Source organism: Spea bombifrons, chromosome 8 (genome assembly GCF_027358695.1).
Source record: "Spea bombifrons isolate aSpeBom1 chromosome 8, aSpeBom1.2.pri, whole genome shotgun sequence".
Classification (NCBI taxonomy): domain Eukaryota; kingdom Metazoa; phylum Chordata; class Amphibia; order Anura; family Pelobatidae; genus Spea; species Spea bombifrons.
In genome coordinates, this window is record NC_071094.1 from 17,533,491 (window position 1) to 17,539,490 (window position 6,000).

The window sequence follows — 6,000 nt, forward strand, 5'->3', positions numbered from 1 at the left end:
TTCTATCTCTTAGATCGGCAGCAGATGTTTATTCCAGGGACTTTGTTGACATTAAAGACGTAAAGCTCAGGTACAGGTAATTTTTTGCAGCTAACAAATTGCAACTGGATAACCCGGGCTTGTTAGGGAGTCATTGTTGGTCCTTGTGATCACCAAATAAATAGCACTGTGGGTTGTAGTTTTGAAAGCAACTTCCGATACAACGATGGGCGAGAGGGGCAGTAAAAGCTACTGTCCTTCCACATGTTATTTTATTTTCCAGCAGACCCTACAACTTCTCTGTGGCTTACCTTTGGAGGCAGTTGTTTTTGTTCAGTCCCACAGGCCACGGTTCCAAACAAATATTTCCGAGTAAAGGGACACTTCAGTAATAGTTGTCAATGTACATATGATACCCATAATTAAGATGGTTTGAGATGAGGTTCCAGGCAATTTTTACCACTTATCCCCACAGAGCCGGCATTGTCTGGCTAATTTAAGTGCAAGTCACCCCACCCCCCACCCCATAAATCCAAAAAGAAAACGAATGCCCGTCTCTTTAACAAAGCTTGTACAGCTTGACCCGTTACCTTGCCCTCTTGGAACTTTTATGTTGTTTGAATATCAGCCTTCCTGTGTATTGCTGACTGTACACTTTTGGGCAAAGGCTGTTTTAACGTTTTTGCTGTGTTACTGTTTATAATTTCCTTCTTTGTCATTTTGTGCATCCACACACATTGTATACACATTATACCACAAACATTACATATCATATATTATATATTTTCGAAAACTAAACACCCCAGGGTATTTCAAATACTGATATTTTCCTTCTTTCCATGCACACATTTTATCACCAGCCTTTCTCAACATTTGCAGTAGTTTTTGTGCCCCCCCCACACATTTAGGTATGAATTTACAGCTCCTGGTATATGTTACTGTCAAAAAACAGCCCAATTTGTGTTCAGTAACACTGAGTATAGGGGTTTGTTGGGTTGTTGGGTTGTCTGGGAGGTAAAAGGCCATCTTGACAAGGTTTGCATTTTTTTTTTGAATTTCAACATCAGTCTGTGCTGCCACGCCCATTAGACTTAGTTTATTGTGAATCTAGTGTTTAGCCAATATGTGTGTAGTAGATACATGGAGCGGTTACCCTTTCAGGCAGAAATGGTACGAGGGTGGAGTGGCGAGAGTTAACAGAGTTTAAATAAGATGTGGAGTGAACCCAATCAACCGTAAATGAGGTTTACTCCAATTCATTAGTATCTTTGTGTTATTATGGGAGTCCTTTTGCCTAAACCATTCCAAGTTGGGAAATGTGACACCTCTCCTAGCCAGAAAGGCACCGTTTTGACCCTGCAAAGAACCCTCCAACAAACAAAGGCGTTACAAACTCAGCCCCTTTTCTACTAAAGGTTATATTTAAAAGATTAAATCTAGATCTAGGGATCTGGGGTCCTCATATTTATATTTGAGGTGCCCACATTTTTCCTAGCAGAATGACATCAGACAAGGTTGGGTTACCTCCAATCATTTAATAGATAAACTGAAGTCTGCAGTGTTAGATCACAGACTGACCAAGGAAGGTCATTATGGAAAGAGGGATTTCTGACAAGTCTGGATCTGAAAAAATATAACCTTTATATGCTGTAACTGGATAGAAAAACCCTTTGCTAGGTGTTGAATAAGTGGCCAAATCTCGTAGCCCCTCCTACTCTTCTGCGGACTGCAGCCCTGACATCTGACCTGCAGTCAACAGGTATAAAGTATCCTGTACTTCGACATTAAGGTGTCCTTATTTTGGTGGCCAAGATCTAATTTTGCAATAAATCGCCATTATTCTTGCCAAAAGCTCCTCCGGGAATAGAATAAAGTACTTCTGTAAGTAGGATTTCTATTAACTGTTCTCCCTTTTATTTTTATCTGCTTGGTGTGACTAAATTGTTAATATAATTCTTTGTATGTACTGTAAATATTTTTTATTTCATAATAAATCATTCATTTATTAAGTTCCTGCTTTTGTCTGGTATAAGAACCACATTTGCCTTGAAGAGAGTTATTTAATAATCCGTAGTCTTCTTAGATGCTTGGCTAATCTGCATGTTTGGATATATAAACTATTTGGGGACAGTAGATTAAAAAGTAAGTTGAGCGTTTTAACCAGGTTTGGTGGCAGCATTACCTATCTTTATATCAGAGTGGGAGGTGTGTAAGCGGGGCATTTAATTATTATTTTCCAGTCTAGTGAAGACAGATAGTGATTTAGACCCTCTTACCGCAAAAATAAGTCACGTGCCTGCTTGGAGTAGTGCGCATTCCAGACATGTGCCATGTCCTATTTTTAGGAGATCTTTCAACCTGGCCAAGTCAATCTACCCCATCAAATCATATTTTTTTTTTAAACTACACACTCCATGGGCATTTACAACACCATTTTTTAAAACTCTTTCCATGTGATAATGTTTGTGAAGATATAGTGCTAATTTTAGGACTTGCTCATATCTGCATGTATATTTGGACTTTAAAAAAAAAAAAAAGATTTGTGAAACTGGATGGTTCTCCTGATGCTGACATCCGTGGCAAATTATTTTTACATGTTACACATTTTTTAAACTATTTTATTATTATTATTATTATGATTTTACGGATCACTTGTGATTAGTGAGCTAGGCTCCATTGACTGTGTGGTTGAATTCAGTACATGGACAGACCCTTGTGAAGTCATTAGCTGTTCAGTTGGCAGTGCCATCTTGTGAGTGGCAGCAATGGTGCTTAGAATAAAATCAGTCAGGGTGCAATGAAAAAACATTGTACAGAATTATCAGTAATCAGGTTCCCTTTATTCTCAGTGGAACTCAATGTATCACTAAATAGTGTTCAGAAAAGACAGAATATGGAGGCAGAGAGACAAACAGTGTGCCATGCAGTATACATTTATCGGCCAATCACAGTGATTGAATGACATAGGTGGTTGCTAATTGGTTCCTACAGACTGCCTTGGTAACGAGACAGTCTCCTGCAGTGGGTTCTATACCATCAATATAGGTTTTTGGGCACACTTTTTGTGCGATAACATAGAACATGATTGATGTTTTTACTGTTTAATAACTATGATTAATAACTCATTGTTAACTGAAATAAACAATGTGAGAAGTGGCACATGGCAAATAGATAGAAAAATAGTGGCTCTCCAGCTGTCATGGGACAATGATTTCTTTGAGTTCAGTCAGTATATTAAAGGAAGAGAAGCATGCATATGGTCATCTGAGATTATGAGCTTTGTAGTTCTACAACAGCCAGAGGACTGCTGTCTTTCTCAGGTAAGCATACAGCAGGGCAATGTCCTTTTCTAAACTTTGCTCATACCTCTTCTACTCTTTGTCTTCTCAAAAACTGTTTTATTTGTGTTTTTCTCAAACACTATCTTGATTATTTTTGTATCCTATAAATTAAATCCCATAATGATCAAAATCACCTGATTCCAAAATCTCAATACACAAAATAACCTCCCTTTTTAATGTAAACAAACTGAGTAAATGAGACGAATAAAACCAACATTAGACAATATAGATTTAGAAACTTAACATTTATTTAGAAAAATTAAACAGAATAAGAAACATTTTGCAGTTTCCGGATAAGAACATTAGGAAGTTAAGAGACAACATGACAGTGAGAAATATGGCCAAAATAAGGGCTACATCTGGACTCACAAAGAGTCATCCTTCAGCACTCAGGAGAGGAAAAACCCCCATTATGGAGGAAACCTCTGGGGAACCATGGCAAAAAGGACTGCCCTTCCCTCTGGGCTTAAGTAGGAAAATGTAAAATGCCCTTAATTGTTCTTCAATTAAAATTACCTTTAACAGTGTGTTTCTTTCAAATTATTATTATTATTATACTTTAGATTCGGCAGCGCTGAAAATTTTACAGATAATGACAAGTACAATACAGCAATTGACATACAGCTACAAGAGAAATAAAGGGGCCTGTTCCCGCAGGAACTTACAATCTATGTTTTAACAGAATGGAATTATTTGACAAGTTTATGTTCCCTTACTTACCATCTGCACCCCCACCAAAAGAAACAATAATGGAAGAAATGTTGAGACCCTTTGCAAAAGATTTGTCTACACTGTTATAATCATTTACAACCTTGTGACATAACCACCAACTCACAAGGTCAGCAACCATGGAATGGATCTTTTGCAGAGGCACAAATGGTACATGTCAATCTAATCAGCTACAACCTCCTTGAGCTAGAACCCTCAAATTGCAAGGTAAGCATAAATAGAAAGGATGTTTGGCAGAGGCACTAGTCTTTAAAAAATGGTACATGAGTCAATCCTCTAATTAATTAGAACATTGTTAGCTAGACTCCTGAATCTCAAGGTTAGCAAACAATGTTGATACCCTTGTCAGAGGCACCATACTTAAACATATGGTACTTTAGTTAATGCTCTAATTAAATAGACCCTACTTAGCTACACCAATAAATCTCAAGGTCTTAAAGCGGCAATAGTCTTACAAAAACAATCAAGAGTTGTTACTCATATCAGATTTATCCTCCTGAAGTAAGACCTTCAAATCGCAAGGTTAGCAGCGATGGAATCAATCATGACACCTTTTGATGAGGCATTTGTCTCTAATAAACTACATACAAGTTCTATTTTATCAATTAGAACCAAATTTGCTACAGCTATCAAATCTCAATGTTGGAAGCAATGGAATAATTTATGATACCCTTTGTGGAGCCACAGATCTCTAACAAACAGTACACAAGTTCATGCTCTAACTAATTAGAACCTCCTTAACTAGACCCCCAAAACTCAAGGATAGCAACGATGGAGTAGATATTGATAGCCTCTGAGAGGCAACCTTCTCCACCAAAAATATTATGCCAGTTGCTGCTCCTATCAGGTACAACATTCTGAGCTTGGACTCTCAAATTAAAACGTAAGCGTAAATGGAAGGACTCATGTCATGCTCCAAAAAATGGTACACAAGTAAGTGTTCTAGTCATTTACCAGCTCTTTAGCTAGAAACCCTTAATCTTAACATCAGCAACAAGTGAATGAAACTTGATGCCCTTTGAAAGGCAACAGTATTCTCAAAAATGGTACATTAGTTGCTGCTCCTATGAGACACACATCTTGAGATTGCTTCTTAATGTCTGAAACAATGGAATGACTCATGATACCCTTTGTGGAGGCATCAGTCTTTAACATAGGGTACACAAGTTAATGCTCTAATTAAAACCCACTAGCTAGTTGTCTAAATCTCAAGGATAGCAACAATGGAGTGGATTTTGATACCCTTTGAGAGGAAAAAGTATCCACAAAAATGTTACAAAGGTTGCTGCTCCTATCAGATACAATGTCCTAAACTAGGACCCTGAAATCTAAATGTCAGCAGCAATGGAACACAAGTTAATGCTCTAATTAATTAAAACCCACGAGCTAGTTGTCTAAATCTCAAGGATAGCAACAATGGAGTGGATTTTGATACCCTTTGAGAGGAAAAAGTATCCACAAAAATGTTACAAAGGTTGCTGCTCTATCAGATACAATGTCCTAAACTAGGACCCTGAAATCTAAATGTCAGCAGCAATGGAATGACTGATGATACCCTTTGTGGAGGCACCAATCTCTAACAAACAGTACACCAGTTCATCCTCTAACTAATTAGACCCCCAAAACTCAAAGATAGCAACGATGAAGTAGATATTGATAGCCTCTGAGAGGCAACCTTCTCCACCAAAAATAGTATGCCAGTTGCTGCTCCTATCAGGTACAACATTCTGAGCTTGGACTCTCAAATTAAAACGTAAGCATAAATGGAAGGACTCATGTCATGCTCCAAAAAATGGTACACAAGTAAGTGTTCTAGTCATTTACCAGCTCTTTAGCTAGAAACCCTTAATCTTAACATCAGCAACAACTGAATGAAACTTGATGCCCTTTGAAAGGCAACAGTATTCTCAAAAATGGTACAGTAGTTGCTGCTCCTATGAGACACACATCT